At 40.7% G+C, this 17,452-nt stretch overlaps 1 long non-coding RNA gene across 1 annotated transcript in view; it reads right to left on the bottom strand.

Moving 5' to 3' along the window:
• The window catches only part of LOC309636721, a 939,587-nt gene extending 929,855 nt beyond the window's left edge, over nt 1-9,732 (bottom strand). Inside the window, exon 1 of the long non-coding RNA XR_014250175.1 lies at nt 9,233-9,732. This is a non-coding gene — a long non-coding RNA (uncharacterized lncRNA). The remainder of the gene's footprint in view (nt 1-9,232) is intronic.
• Nucleotides 9,733-17,452: the final 7,720 nt, after the last annotated feature.

Genomic DNA, 17,452 nt, shown 5'->3' with positions numbered 1-17,452 from the left:
AGCCCTGTTTGAATAGTGAATATTGGAAACAAGGTTAATATCCATCAGTAGGAGAGTAGATAAATAGAGTAGAATACTCTTCAACAGTTAAGATGAATGAAATATATTGACATATACTAATGTGCAAATCTCTCCAAAACACATACACCATTGAATGAAAAAAGCAATTCACAGAATTATATGCACGACATGAAAACATTTATATAAAAATCTTAAAAAGTCAAAATAATGCTATCCAGTGCTTATTTATATATATGTAATAAAAGTTAAAAAAAAAAACATACGCACAAATGGCATACACCAAATTCATGAAATTGGTTATCTCTGATGAAGGGGGAGAATGGAACAGTGAGGTGAACAAATAAGACTTCTAACTCTATCTTGTGAAGTTCTATTTATTTATTTTTTAAATGAGGAGCAAAAGTAGCAAAATGTTCCCAGTAGTTAATTCCAGGTGGAGGGTTATGGGGATTATTCCTGTTGCCCTCCAGATCCACACTTCACCATTCTCCACCCTGCGATGCCCCAGGAGGCTGGTCCCTCTGTTCAGATTCTTGGCCTTCTGGCTCCCACTGGGTTCATCCAGCTGGGAACAGGGGCAGAGATGGGAGGGAGGGAGGGAAGGGAGGGAGTCGGGGTATTTATTCCTCCACTCCTTCCCTCTCTGCAGAAATGCAAGCTCCTATTAGGAAGCCCTCTCTGTCAGGTTCTGGTAACAGGTCCCCACCTTGTGCCTTTAAGATGCTAAGGTTTCCTGAATCCTTGGGGTACAGCACTATCTCTTGTGACTTTCCTATACCTTGCTCACTCCTTTGCCATATATTTCCTGTCAGGACGCTTCTTGATACAAAGGCATGAGATGTTTGCTATTCCTCTGCAATTTTTGTATTTTAAAAACTATACCAAAAAAAAAAAAACAGAAGAAGAAGAAGAAGTATCAGAGATATAAGGAGTTGAGTGGGCAGAAGCCAAAAAGCATGAAAACTTTCTCAAGAACCTGGGATGCCTCGAGGAACTAGACATTAGGTAAATGAGGACCTTCATGCTGGTGTTTTATGTGAATCGTGTCCCCCTGCTTCCCCTCTCCCATGGGTCACACAGGAGTCCTACCCTCCTGCAGAGATGCAGCCTGGAGCACTCGCCCCTGCCCTGCCATCAGCTTGACGTGTAACAGAGGTATTGCTCTAAGCCAGCAATTTACGCTCCCTAATTGGTTTTGTTTGATAAACTTGACTGCACATCTCCTCTCTGTCAACCGCTGAGCCAGATGACGGAGGTGCAGAGCCATCAGAGCCATCCCTGCTGCCGAGGGCTTTACTGCCTAGAGGCAACATCACTCCACAAGGTGGGGCATTTTTATAGGAAGCAGAAACTTTTTATTTTATTCTATTGTGATAAGAACACTTAATATGAGATGTGCCCTCAACAAATATTTAAGTGTACGATACATGATTTTTGACTATAGGTACAATGTTGTACAGCAGATCTCTAGAGCTTATTATTCATCTTGCTTAACTGAAACTTGATGCCCATTGATTATTAACTCTCCATTTCCCTCTGTCCCCAGCCCGGTGACCACCATTCCACTCTTTGATTCTATAAATGTGACTGTTTTAGATACCGCACGTAAGTGGAATCATGCAGTATTTGTCTTTCTGTGACTGGCTTATTTCAATTAGCATAGTGTCCTCAAGGTTCCTCTATGTTGTTGCATATTGTAGAATTTTCTTTTTTTGAAAGACTGAATAGTATTCTGTTGTATGTATATATCATATTTATTCACTTGTTGATGGACATTTAGGTTGATTTCACATCGTGGCTGTTGTAAACAGGGCTACAATGAATATAGGAGACTATACTATACTTTTCCTCAATGCACTACTTAATTAAGGAAACAGTACTTTTTTTACGTTGCTTCCAGTTTCTGAGCAAAAGTTACTCATAAAGGGGGAAAATGGGTGGTTTGGAACAAGGATGAAAAGGAGTATTTTTTATTTTGAGTTTTCAAAATGTTCAACTATATTCTAATAAAATAAATTAAAATTAGAAGAAAAAAAAAAGAACATAGGAGGCTAATATCTCTTCAAGACCCTGATCTCAATTATTTTGGATAATACCCACAAGTAGGATTACTGGATCATATGGTAGCTCTATTTTTAATTTTTTGGAGGGACTTCCATAATGTTTTTCACAGCAGTACACCATTTTGCATTCCCATAAATAGTGTGCATCGTTCCAATTCTTCACATCCTTGTTATCTTTTGTTTTCTCAATAATAGCATCCTGACACGTGTGCAGTAAAACCTCATTTTGGTTTTGATTTGCATTTCCCAGAGGATTGGTGACTTTGAGCATTTTTTCATGAACCTTTTGGGCATTTGTATGTCTTCTTTGGAGAAATGTCTATTCAAGTCCTTAGCCTATTTTCAAATTGGGTTATTAGGGGTTTTTTGCTATTGAGTGGTAAGAGTTCCTTGTATATTTTGGAGATTAACCCCTTATCAGATTATATATAGTTGCAAACCAGGTATATGATTTGCAAATATTTTCTCCCGTTCCATAGGTTGCCTTTTCACTGTCAATTGTTCCTTTGCTGTGCAGAAGCTTTAGTTTGATGTAGTCCCAGTTGTTTATTTTTGTTTTTGTTGCCTGTGCTTTTGGTGTCATACCCATGAAATCGTTGCCAATATCAATGGCATGAAGATTTTCCCCAATGTTTTCTTTTAGAAGTTTTACAGTTGTAGGTCTTGCACTTAAGTCTTTAATCCATTTTGAGTTGATTTTTGTGTACAGTGTAAGAATCAGAATCTGACAAGACAGGGATTCGCCTCAGTCTCAGGGGGAGCACAGAATAGAACTCAGTGAGGTCTTCCGTGAAGAAATGAAGACTAGGCTGAGATTTACCAGGAGAGTCTAACTCTCATTAGTTCAAGACATCGTGGTTGAACACCATCTGTGAGGGATACTGATGAAGTCTCCACCTTCAGGAGCACTGCTGGCCAATAAAACTTTGTGCTGATGAGAAAGTTCTATTTGATACCACTTGCCACGTGTGCTTATTAAGCACTTGAAATGTGGCTATTACAATGAAGAAACTGAATTTTAAAATTTTACTTAATTTAAATTAAAATTTAAAAGCTATGTGTGGGTCATGGTGATCATATTGGACAGTGCAGTTCTAAAAAGTCACAATCTACCAGGACAAACAGCAGGTTATAATTACAATGAATATATGATATTGAAATCATAAATAATCTTTTTTTCATTCAATAAACATTTCTTGCCAAGGGGGAGAGTGGGTGGGAGAGGGAAGGACTGGGAGTTTGGGATTAGCAGATGCAAACTATTATATATAGGATGCATAAACAACAAGGTCCTACTGTATAGCACAGAGAAGTATATTCAATACCCTGTGATAAACCATAGTGGAAAAGAATATGAAAAAAGAATATATATATATGTATATGTATATATATATGTATAACTGAGTCACTTTGCTCTACAGGAGAAATTAATACAACATAGTAAATCAACTATACTTCAATAAATTTTTTTAAAAAAACCAACATTTCCTGAGGATGTGATATGGGCTGGCACCACAACACAGAGATGATTTGGCCTTGGTCTCTGTCACCAAGAGGCCCACAGCCTAATAGAACTTTACCACTAGCCAGGTCAAATCCCCCCTTTTGAGAATGTTTTTGTAACATGTAGGACACCTGGATATAAATAAACCTCACTGAAACTAAGGTCTTTAACAGCATGGGACTGGGGAGTATTTACTTAGTCTAGCTCACTCTGAGCCTGGGAATCTTGACTGTGATCATCAGTTGTGATCATCAAATGCACATTTACACAAGTATGACCATATTGGTAATGATCCTTTAACTGCAGTTATAATAAGATCACTGAGGATTTGATGGTAATGCACCCACGACCAAGGGTAAGAACCACACTCAGTTTACACATCACTATGTACATTTATACAAGCCAACTATAAGACACACAAGGGATTCTGATACTGATTCCTCATAAGTAAGAGTTGATAAAAGCTCTTAAGCAGCACGGCTGGCTGGGTTTAAACGGCTGGCCCTGTCTGGATTATCTTCTCTGTGTCTCACTTTGTTCTTATCAGAACTTGAGCCATACAATCTGTGCTGGAACATTCCCTTCCTCCTTCACGGCTTTTGTTACTCACATCTTTTTTGCTTTCTGCACTTACTCAAAGCATGTGCTTTCTCAGCCACTTCTAGGAAAGGTTTTGTTAGATGCAGCTGTGACTCTGTCTCTAAATTGGACCCTCTGCGCCTGGACCTGCATTCTCTGCCTCCGCTGCGTTCTTTCAGTGGGATGACCTTTCTTCTAAGTGCTGTGGTCACGGGAGCATCATTTTAAACTTATTAACCATTAAACATAGCCCGTTCTGCTCTCTCGACTGCTACATGAAGGGCCTTGTTGCCAAGTCATGTACAAGATGATGTGGAATATGTACAGACTGGTCACTGACAATTCCTTACACCATGCAGTGGGCGTCTTTTGGGAACATCAGCCTCTTTCTCTGACCAACTCCCATCATCCCCCCTGTACGTGGTCACCATGGGTGGCAGCTGTGATCGTAGTGTGTGTTCCCACCCGCTGTGGCCAGAGATGACTGCTCTGGAGGTGAGCACCTGGTCCAAGATTCCTTCTCTGAGAATTTAGAACTAGAGGGCAGGGGAGAGAGAGAGAGACGGACTCTACCCAAGACAGCATGGGGTTGGAACTGTAGAGCACAAATGCAGATCAGATAAAGTCAGTCCACAGAGAGTGATAATGATGAAGCAAATGCACACAGAGACACAACTTTCCCTACAGCATTCCACAGCCTAATCTCTGTTCTTCCCCCGGCCAAGCTGCATTATTACCTTCTGTCTACAAGACATCCTTATTTCCTTAAAACCAATTTCCCCTGAGTTTGTTGAAGTAAGTTGGAGCAAGGTGATTTCTGCTTACACACACACACACACACACACACACACACACACACACCATAGAAGCTCAGCAAATGGAAGGTGTGGCTGGGAGAGTTTTAATATGACCTCCGTTGATTTCTATCCCTGGTATCCATGCTTCTGTGTGTTCCCCTCACCCTGAGTTGTGGGAGGGAACAGTAACTTGCTTCTAACCCCTAAACTATAGCAAGAGGAGGGAAATTTGCAGTCCCTAAGCAGATGATTTTAAGTTAATCAAATAAGAGCTTATTCTGGGTGGGTCTGACCTAGTCAGGTGAACCCTTGAAAGAGGGTCTAAAAATCAGAGACTCATTTGTTTCCTCTAATCTTAAAGAAACAAATGAATGAGTTCTATAGCTACAAACAACTGATTTCTATTGTATGGGAACAAAATTTGCCACCGCAAAGTGTCTCTTTGGCATGTGGATGATTTTGAGCTGAAAACAATCGAGGCCTAAAAGACTCAGGAGGAAACTTTGACCTTCCCCCTTAGCTGCCTAAAGAATTTAGATAGCAGACCTGTTCCCAGAATAGAGCATCACCAGAGATATCTGCAAAGAATATGGTCTGGGGTGGTGGGGAAACTCTAGGCCGGGGCTAGAGATCAGAATCCACCCTGTGTCCCATTGTCTCTGCGTGGCCCAGCAAACATTTATTTACCAAACATTTGCTTTTCTATCTTCGTGTGAATTGCCTTCTTCCCCTTGAAGTCCCAACCACGACTCTCAACATCCTCTTTGGTCTTTAGCTGAAAATAGTATTTAAGGTGAGGGTTTCAGCCATTTTCGTTAGTGACTCAGTTTTCCTGGGGCTCTCCCATGTACACATGTTATTAAACTCTTGTGTGATTTTCTTTTGTTAATTCTCATGTCAATTTAATTCTTAGACCAGCCACAAAAGCCTAGCAGGGTAGACGAAAACGTCTTCCTCCCTGACCCTACCAACAACCACATGAGCTTGGAAGAGGACCCCAAACCTCAGACAAGACCACAGGCCTGGCTGAGACCCCAGACTTGTGAGACCCTGAGCTGAGGGTCCAGTTACACCATGCCTGGACTTCTGCTCTAGGGAAACTGTTTTAAGTTTTAAGCTGTTAGGTTTGTGAAGATTTGTTACACAGAAATAGAAAACTAAGAAGGCAAATGAATGGCTGTGTTTTGTCTTATTCGAGTCTCCTTCGTCCTCCCTTTCTCCTTTAAAAACAAACTAGCACTGTCTTGCACATCTGATCTGTAATTGTCTCGATGGACCCTAAGAGGTCAGATTAGCTATATTCCTAGTTCTTTTTTTTTTTTTTTGAATTTTTGAATTTTATTTATTTTTTTATACAGCAGGTTCTTATTAGTCATCAATTTTATACACATTAGTGTATACATGTCAATACCAATCACCCAATTCATCACACCACTACCACCAACCCCCGCTGCTTTCCCCCCTTGATGTCTATACATTTGTTCTCTACATCTGTGTCTCAATTTCTGCCCTGCAAACCGATTCATCTGTACCATTTTTCTAGGTTCCACATATATGCATTAATATACGATATTTGTTTTTCTCTTTCTGACTTACTTCACTCTGTATGACAGTCTCTAGATCCATCCATGTCTCTACAAATGACCCAATTTCGTCCCTTTTTATGGCTGAATAATATTCCATTGTATATATGTACCACATCTTCTTTATCCATTCATCTGATGATGGACACTTAGGTTGCTTCCATGTTCGTCTTGTTTATGGTTTCCTTTGCTGTGCAAAAGCTTTGAAGTTTCATTAGGTCCGATTTGTGTATTTTTGTTTTTATTTCCATTTCTCTAGGAGCTGGGTCAAAAAGGATCTTTCTGTGATTTATGTCATAGAGTGTTCTGCCTAAGTTTTCCTCTAAGAGTTTGATGGTGTCTGGCCTTACATTTAGGTCTTTAATCCATTTTGAGTTTATTTTTGTGTATGGTGTTAGGAAGTGTTATAATTTCATACTTTTACATGTAGCTGCCCAGTTTTCCCAGCACCACTTATTTGGGGTTTTATCTTGTTCCTTCATCTGGTACGTAGCCCTCTGCCTTTTCATCTTGTCTATCTTTCTGTGAATGTGGTTTTTGTTCCACAGGCTGCAAGATTGAAGTTCTTCTTGCTTCTGCTGTCTGCCCTCTGATGGATGAGGCTATTTAAGAGGCTTGTGCAAGTTTCCTGATGGGAGGGACTGATGGTGGGTAGAGCTGTTTCTCTGGTGGGCAGAGCTCAGTAAAACTTTAATCCTCTTGAATGCTGATGAATGGGGCTGTGTTCCCTCCCTGTTGGTTGTTTGGCCTGGGGTGACCCAACACTGGGACTTACAGGCTCTTTGGTGGGTCCCATGGCAGATTCTGGCAGGGCTCACACCAAGGATTACCTGCCAGAACTTCTGCCGCCAGTGTCCCTGTCCCCACGGCGAACCACAGCCACCCACCACCTCTGCAGGAAACCACCCAACACCAGCAAGTAGGCCTGGTTCAGTGTCCCCTGGGGTCACTGCTCTTTCCCCTGGGTCCCAATGTGCACACTACTTTGTGTGTGTCCTCCTAGAGTGGAGTCTCTGTTTCCCCCAGTCCTGTCAGAGTCCTGCAATCAAATCCTGCTAGCCTTCAAAGTCTGATTCTCTGGGAATTCCTCCTTCCGTTGCCGGACCCCCAGGTTCAGAAGCCTGATGTGGGCTCAGAGCCTTCACTCCAGTGGGTGGACTTCTGTGCTATAAGTGTTCTCCAGTTTGTGAGTCACCTACCGAGCAGTTATGGGATTTGATTTTATTGTGATTGCGCCCCTCCTACCGTTTCATTGTGGCTTCTCCTTTGTCTTTGGATGTGGGGTATCTTTTTTGTTGAGTTCCAGTGTCTTCCTGTCGATGATTGTTCAGCAGTTTGTTGTAATTTTGGTGTTCTCGCAAGAGGGAGTGAGAGCACGTTCTTCTACTTTGCCATCTTGGTTCAGGCTCACTATATTCCTAGTTCTTACTTTTTCATCCTTTAGCCTTTTACTTCAACAAAATCTTATGAAGATCATTACTCAGCTCTGACTGTCACGGAATTGGTGGCTTGTCATAAAGAATAGCTCTGCCACTGGCAGCAGTGAGAAGAGAGTGGGAGAAGGAGATTTTTAGGAATGCCTGATCCCCAGGACAAAAGGCCACAGGAAATTGCGGTAGCCCTGACACAAAACATGGGCATGAGGCTTACTGATGGGACTTTCCTCATTTCTTCGTAGACATAAGGTTCTCTGGGGAAATTAGGCAGAAATTCTGCTTTGGCAGGAAGAACCCCGGCTTACTGCCACCTCTTAATCCAGCTCACTGCCCCATTGGCCAGCATCCAGAATTTATGGGCACCAGCAGGCCCCTGCCCATTCAGAACTTTTCTGGAAACCATGAAACCTAAGAGGCTTGAGATTTTGATGTTGAGGCTGTTGAATCCTCCAGTAACCAACCCAATTGTAAAAGAGTAATAATATATGATGTCCACATAATATTTTACAGCTTCTAAAGTACTTTAAGCTACATTTATCATTTGGTTCTTTCTATAGCCCTGGAAGCAAATCAGATATCATCATCCCTGCTTTACGGATGAGGACATTGAGGCCCAGAGATGTTACATGACCTGCCCAAGATCACACAGCTCACTGAGTGGCAGAACCAAGACCAGAAGCCAAGTCTTTCCTCACAGTGAGTCCTGGCTCATTTACTCCTTCCACAAAGAGGTGCCATGGATCTTCCAGATGTCAGGCACTGTACTGTGCCCAGGGAATGTAGCCATGGACAGAGCAGGTGTAGTCCTGAGCCATCAAATAAACAGCCCCAGGAATCTTTAGTTAAAATGTGATCATGAAGGAGAGGTACAAGATTCTATGAGAGTTTATTAGAGGGCTCCCTAGCCTAGTTTGCAGAGGTGGGAAAGTTTCTTCAGAGGTAATCACATTTAAGCTGAGATCTGAGAGCCAAAAATTGTTAACTGAGAGAAGATTGGCAGTGGGGATACAATTCTAGACAGAGAGAAGAGTCTGGCATCTTCATGGAAGAATAAATTATGTTAATATGGTTGTAAGCAAGAAACTGGGAAGAGTGGGGCAAGATGAAGCTGGAGAGGCGGGCAGGGATAGACAACAAGTGCCTAAAAGTTCTAGTTAAATGTTTCAAAAGCAATGATTCAAAAAGCAATGGGAAGCATATATAAAAGATAACTAATAAGAACCTACTGTAGATGTAATAGAGAGAGGACCTTCAAGATGGCGGAGGAGTAAGACATGGAGATCACCTTCCTCCCCACAAATACATCAGAAATACATCTACATGTGGAACAACTCCTACGGAACACCTACTAAACGCTGGCAGAAGATCTCAGACTTCCCAAAAGGCAAGAAACTCCCCACATACCTGGGTAGGGCAAAAGAAAAAAGAAAAAACAGGGACAAAAGAATAAGGTTGGGACCTGCCCCTCTGGGAGGGAGCTGTGAAGGAGGAAAAGTTTCCACACACTAGGAAGCCCCTTCACTGGCAGAGGTGGGGGTGGGCAGGGGGAAACTTCAGAGCCACGGAGGAGAGCGCAGCCACAGGGGTGCAGAGGGCAAAACAGAGAGACTCCTGCCCAGAGGATTGGTGCTGACCAGCACTCACCAGCCCGAGAGGCTTGTCTGCTCACCCACTGGGACAGGTGGGGGCTGGGAGCTGAAGCTCCAGCTTAGGAGGTCAGATCCCAGGGAGAGGACTGGGGTTGGCTGCATGAACACAGCCTGAAGGGGGCTAGTGCTCCACAGCTAGCTGGGAGGGAGTCGGCAAAAAGTCTGGAACTGCCTAAGAGGCAAGAGACCGTTGTTTTGGGGTGCACGAGGAGAAGAGATTAAAAGTACCACCTAAACGAGCTTCAGAGATGGGCGCAAGCTGCGGCTATTAGCGCAGACACCAGAGACGGGCATGAAATGCTAACTCTGCTGCTGCAGCCACCAAGAAGCCTGTGTGCAAGCACAGGTCACTATCCACACCTCTCCTCCCAGGAACCTATGCAGCCTGCCACTGCCAGGGTCCCATGATCTGGGGACAACTTCCCTGGGAGAACACAGAGCATGCCTCAGGCTGTTGCAACATCATGCTGGCCTCTGCCACAGCAGGCTCACCCCACGTTCTGTACCCCTCGCTCCCCACAGCCTGAGTGAGCTAGAGCCCCCTAATCAGCTGCTCCTTTAACCCCCTCCTGTCTGGGCAAAGAACTGATGCCAGAGGGCAACCTACATGCAGAGTCAGGGTCAAATGCAAACCTGAACCCCAGGAGCTGTGCAAACAAAGAAGAGAAAGGGAAATTTCTCTGTGCAGCCTCAGGAGCAGTGGATAAAATCTCCACAATCAACTTGATGTACCCTGCATTTGTGGAATACCTGAATAGACAACAAATCATCCCAAAATTGAGGCAGTGGACTTTGGGAGCAAATATAGACTTGGGGTTTGCTGTATGCGACTGACTAGTTTCTGATTTATATGTTTATCTTAGTTTAGTTTTTAGTGCTTGTTATCATTGGTGGATTTGTTTATTTGTTTGGTTGCTCTCTTCTTTTTTTTAAATACATTTTTTATTTTTTATTTTAATAACATATTTTTAAATTTTTTATTGTAACAACTTTATTTATTATATTTTTTTCTTTTTTCTTTCTTTCTTTTTTTCCCTTTTCTTCTGAGCCGTGTGGCTGACAGGGTCTTGGTGCTCTAGCTGGGTGTCAGGCCTGAGCCTCAGAGGTGGGAGAGCTGAGTTCAGGACATTGGACCACCAGAGAGCTCCTGGCCCCACATAATATCAATCGGTGAGAGCTCTCCGAGAACTATGTCTCAACACTAAGACCCAGCTCCACTCAACTACCAGCAAGCTTCGGTGCTGGACACCCCATGCCAAACAACTAGCAAGACAGGAACACAACCCCACCCATTAGCAGAGAGGTTGCCTAAAATCATAATAAGGTCACAGACACCCCAAAACACACCACAGGATGCAGTCCTGCCCACCAGAAAGACAAGATCCAGCATCATCCACCAGAACACAGGCACGAGTACCCTCCACTAGGAAGCCTACAGAACCCACTGACCCAAACTTACCTACTGGGGGCAGACACCAAAAATACGGGAATTACAAACCTGCAGCCTGAGAAAAGGAGACCCCAAACGCAGTAAGTTAAGCAAAATGAGAAGACACAGAAATACACAGCAGATGAAGGAGCAAGGTAAAAACCCACCCTACCAAACAAATGAAGAGGAAATAGGCAGTCTACCTGAAAAAGAATTCAGAGTATTGATAGTAAAGGTGATCCAAAATCTTGGAAATAGAGTGGAGAAAATACAAGAAACATTTAACAAGGACCTAGAAGAACTAAAGAGCAAACAAGCAATGATGAACAACACAATAAATGAAATTAAAATTCTCTAGAAGGAATCAATAGCAGAATAACTGAGGCAGAAGAATGGATAAGTGACCTGGAAGATAAAATAGTGGAAATAACTACTGCAGAGCAGAATAAAGAAAAAAGAATGAAAAGAACTGAGGACAGTCTCAGAGACCTCTGGGACAACATTAAACACACCAATATTCGAATTATAGGGGTCCCAGAAAAGAAGAGAAAAAGAAAGGGACTGAGAAAATATTTGAGGAGATTATAGTTGAAAAATTCCCTAATATGGGACGGGAAATAGTCAAGCCCAGGAAGCACAGAGAGTCCCATACAGGATAAATGCAAGGAGAAACACGCCAGGACACATATTAATCAAACTATTAAAAATTAAATATAAAGAAAAAATATTAAAAACCGCAAGGAAAAAGCAACAAATAACATACAAGGGAATCCCTATAAGGTTAATGGCTGATCTTTCAGCAGAAACTCTGCAAGCCAGAAGGGAGTGGCAGGACATCTTTAAAGTGATGAAAGGGAAAAAAGCCTACAACCAAGATTACTCTACCGAGCAAGGATCTTATACAGACTCGATGGAGAAATTAAAACCTTTACAGACAAACAAAAGCTAAGAGAATTCAGCACAACCAAACCAGCTTTACAACAAATGCTAAAGGAACTTCTCTAGGCAGGAAACACAAGAGAAGGAAAAGACCTACAATAACCAACCCAAAACAATTAAGAAAATGATAATAGGAACATACATATCGATAATTACCTTAAATGTAAATGGATTAAATGTTCCAACCAAAAGACATAGAGTGGCTGAATGGATACAAAAACAAGACCCATATATATGCTGTCTACAAGAGACCCACTTCAGACCTAGGGACACATACAGACGGAAAGTGAGGGGATAGAGAAACATATTCCATGCAAATGAAAATCAAAAGAAAGCTGGAGTAGCAATTCTCATATAAGTTAAGCTAGACTTTAAAATAAAGACTATTACAAGAGACAAAGAAGGACACTACATAATGATCAAGGGATCAATCCAAGAAGAAGATATAACAATTGTATATATTTATGCACCCAACATAGGAGCACCTCAATACACAAGGCAAATGCTAACAGCCATAAAAGCAGAAATCGACAGTAACACAATAATAGTGGGGGACTTTAACACCCCACTTTCAACAATGGACAGATCAACCAAAATGAAAATAAATAAGGAAACACAAGCTTTAAATGACACATTAAACAAGATGGACTTAATTGATATTTATAGGACAGTCCATCCAAAAACAACAGAATGCACTTTCTTCTCAAGTGCTCATGGAACATTCTCCAGGGTAGATCATATCTTGGGTCACAAATGAAGCCTTGGTAAATTTAAGAAAATTGAAGTCATATCAAGTATCTTTTCCAACCACAATGCTATGAGACTAGATATCAATTACAGGAAAAAAACTGTAAAAAACACAAACACATGGAAGCTAAAGAATACATTACTAAATAACCAAGAGATCACTGAAGAAATCAAAGAGGAAATCAAAAAATACCTAGAAAAACATGACAATGAAAACACGATGGCCCAAAACCTAAGGAATGCAGCAAAAGCAGTTCTGAAAGGGCAGTTTATAGCAATAAAATCCTACCTCAAGAAACAAGAAATATCTCAAATAAACAACCTAACCTTACACCTAAAGCAATTAGAGAAAGAAGAACAAAAAACCCCAAAGTTAGCGGAAGGAAAGAAATCATAAAGATCAGATCAGAAATAAATGAAAAAGAAGTGAAGGAAACAAGAGCAAAGATCAATAAAACTAAAAGCTGGTTCTTTGAAAAGATAAACAAAATTGATAAACCATTAGCCAGATTCATCAAGAGAAAAAGGGAGAACTCAAATCAATAGAATTAAAAATGAAAAAGGAGAAGTAACAACCAACACTGCAGAAATACAAAGGATCATGAGAGATTACTACAAGCAACTATATGCCAATAAAATGGACAACCTGGAAGAAAGGGAAAAATTCTTAGAAATGCACAACCTTCTGAGACTGAACCAGGAAGAAATAGAAAATATGAGCAGACCACGCACAAGCACTGAAATTGAAACTGTGGTTAAAAATCTTACAACAAACAAAGGCCCAAGACCAGATGGTTTCACAGGCGAATTCTGTCAATCATTTAGAGAAGAGCTAACACCTATCCTTCTCAAAATCTTCCAAAATACAGCAGAGGGAGGAACACTCTGAAACTCATTCTACGAGGCCACCATCACCCTGACACCAAAACCAGATAAAGATGTCCCAAAGAAAGAAAACTACAGGCCAATATCACTGATGAACATAGATGTAAATATGCTCAGCAAAATACTAGCAAACAGAATTCAACAGCACATTAAAAGGATCATACAGCATGATCAAGTGGGGTTTATCCCAGGAATGCAAGGATTCTTCAATATACGCCAATCAATCAATGTGATACAACATATTAATAAATTGAAGGAGAAAAACCATATGATCATCTCAATAGATGCAGAAAAAGCTTCTGACAAAATTCAACACCCATTTATGATAAAAACCCTCCAGAAAATAGTCATAGAGGGAACTTTCCTCAACATAATAAAGGCCATATATGACAAACCCACAGCCAACATCGTCCTCAATGGTGAAAAACTGAAAGCCTTTCCACGAAGATCAGGAACAAGACAAGGTTGCCGACTCTCACGACTATTTTTCAACATAGTTTTGGAAGCTTTAGCCACAGCAATCAGAGAAGAAAAAGAAATAAAAGGAATCCAAATCGGAAAAGAAGAAGTAAAGCTGTCACTGTATGCAGATACTGTACATAGAGATTCCTAAAGATGCTACCAGAAAACTACTAGAGCTAATCAACGAATTTGGTAAATCAGCAGGATACAAAATTAATGTACAGAAATCTCTTGCATTTCTATACACTAATGATGAAAACCTGAAAGTGAAATTAAGAAAACACTCCCATTTGCCATTGCAACAAAAAGAATAAAATATCTAGGAATAAACCTACCTAAGGAGACAAAAGACCTTTATGCAGAAAATTATAAGACACTGATGAAAGAAATTAAAGATGATACAAATAGATGGAGAGATATACCATGTTCTTGGATTGGAAGAATCAACATTGTGAAATTGACTCTACTACCCAAAGCAATCTACAGATTCAAAGCAATCCCTATCAAACTACCACTGACATTTTTCACAGAACTAGAATAAAAAATTTCACAATTTGTCTGGAAACACAAAAGATCCCGAATAGCCAAAGCATCTTGAGAAAGAAAAACAGAGCTGGAGGAATCAGGCTCCCTGACTTCAGACTATACTACAAAGCTACAGTAATCAAGACAGTATGGTACTGGCACAAAAGCAGCAATGTAGATCAATGGAACAAGATAGAAAGCCCAGAGATAAACCCACGTGCCTATGGTCACCTTATCTTTGATAAAGGAAGCAAGAATATACAGTGGAGAAAAGACAACCTCTTCAATAAGTGGTGCTGGGAAAACTGGACAGCTACATGTAAAAGAATGAAATTAGAACACTCCCTAGCACCATACACAAAAATAAACTCAAAATGGATTAAAGACCTAAATGTAAGGCCAAACACTATCAAACTCTTAGAGGAAAACTTAGACAGAACACTCTGTGACATAAATTACAGCAAGATCTTTTTTGACCCACCACCTAGAGAAATGGAAATAAAAACAAAAATAAACAAATGGGACCTAATGAATCTTCAAAGCTTTTGCACAGCAAAGGAAACCATAAATAAGACCTAAAGACAACCCTCAGAATGGGAGAAACTATTTGCAAATGAAGCAACTGACAAAGGATTCATCTCCAAAATATACAAGCGGCTCATGCAGCTCAATATCAAAAAAACAATCAACCCAATCCAAAAATGGGCAGAAGACCTAAATAGACATTTCTCCAAAGAAGATATACAGATTGCCAACATACACATAAAAGGATGCTCAACATCACTAATAGTTAGAGAAATGCAAATCAAAACTACAATGAGGTATCACCTCACACTTGTCAGAATGGCCATCATCAAAATATCTACCAACAATAAATGCTGGAGAGGGTATGGAGAAAAGGGAACCCTCTTGCACTATTGGTGGGAATGGAAATTGATACAGCAACTATGGAGAACAGTATGGAGGTTCCTTAAAAAACTGAAAATAGAACTACCATATGACCCAGCAATCCCACTACTGGGCATATACCCTGAGAAAACCATAATTCAAAAAGAGTCATGTACCACAATGTTCATTGCAGCACACTTTACAATAGCCAGGACATGGAAGCAACCTAAGTGTCCATCGGCAGATGAATGGATAAAGAAGATGTGGCACATATATACAATGGAATATTACTCAGCCATAAAAGGAAACAAAATTGAGTTATTTGTAGTGAGGTGGATGGACCTAGAGTCTGTCATACAAAGTGAAGTAAGTCAGAAAGAGAAAAACAAATACCATATGCTAACACATACATACGGAATCTAAAAAAAAAAAGAAAGATGGTCATGAAGAACCTAGGGGCAGGACAGGAATAAAGACACAGACTTGGAGAATGGACTTGAGGTCATGGGGAGGGGGAAGGGTAAGCTGGGAAGAAGTGAGAGAGTGGCATGGACATATATATACTACCAAATGTAAAATAGATAGCTAGTGGGAAGCAGCCACATAGCACAGGGAGATCAGCTCGGTGCTTTGTGACCACCTAGAGGGGTGGGATAGGGAGGGTGGGAGGGAGACGCAAGCGGGAGGCAATATGGGGTTATATGTATACGTATAGCTGATTCACTTTGTTATACAGCAGAAACTAACACAACAATGTAAAGCAATTATACTCCAATAAAGATGTTAAAAAGAAATAAAAAATAAAATAAAATACCTGTATTGTTATTTTATTGTGTATCCCTTAAACCCATAGTTTTTGTTATATCTTGATTTCACTAGCAACAATCTTTACCAACAATAACATTTTCCAGGAATGTAATCCTTATGGTTGGCAAGAGTTATTATTTCCAAAATATGGAGTAACATGTGCAGATGGGCTGTTTCTACAATAAGCTACATTTAGGATCATGTTGTAAAAAGAGGTTTTACGCCTGCATAATGGGAACTGAATTGCCATTTCTTAGAAAAAAAATCAAAGAATGTCCTACAAGGACAGACAAATTTATGATAACTACTGTTCATTGAGTGTCTTCTGGTTCCCAGGGACATGCTTGATACTTGACCTATATTATCATGGTTAATCTCATATTGGACCCTCAAGATAGCTATTATTATACCCATTTTTTTAAAAAATGAGAAAATTTCACCAAGGGGGGAAAGCAGTGGTGGTGGTGGTGGTGGCATGAATTGGGAGATTGGGATTGACATATATACACCAATATGTATAAAATAGGTAACTAATAAGAACCTGCTGTATAAAAAAAATAATAAAATTTAAAAAAAAAAGAACCTGCTGTATAGTACAGGGAACTCTATTCGGTGCTCTGTAATGACCTATATAGGAATGGAGTCTGGAAGAGAGTGGATATATGTATATGCGTGGCTGACTTACTTTGCTGTGCAGCAGAAACTAACACAACATTGTAAATCAACTATACTCCAATTAAAAATTAATTTAAAAAAAAAGCGATGTGAAACTTTGATGGTGTTTAACCAGAAGAGTTACATATACAGATTTGTGTTTTTAAAATATTGCTCTGCCTGCTGTGTAAGAAACTGGCTGAAGGTAGAGGAAGGCAAGAGCGGAAATGAGGAGACAAATGAAGAGCTACTGCCATAGTCCAGGGTAAGGGTGTGGGGAGAATGATGGCAACGGGATGCAGGGAAGCAGACGGGTTCCATGATTGGATATGGCGGTGGTGAGGGAGAAACACCCTCAAAGATTTTCCTCTCTCTACGGTGCTATATCCCAGGGTACGTTTCTTGTGTTTGCTTTCCTTCTTCCAGAACAAAGACAAAACCAGGCCGTTCCACGCAGCAGCTGGAACACAAAGGTAACACAGCC

This window comes from Balaenoptera physalus (assembly GCF_965194825.1).
Source record: "Balaenoptera physalus genome assembly, chromosome: 10".
NCBI lineage: Eukaryota > Metazoa > Chordata > Mammalia > Artiodactyla > Balaenopteridae > Balaenoptera > Balaenoptera physalus.
This window is presented reverse-complemented; position numbering and strand designations above follow the sequence as displayed.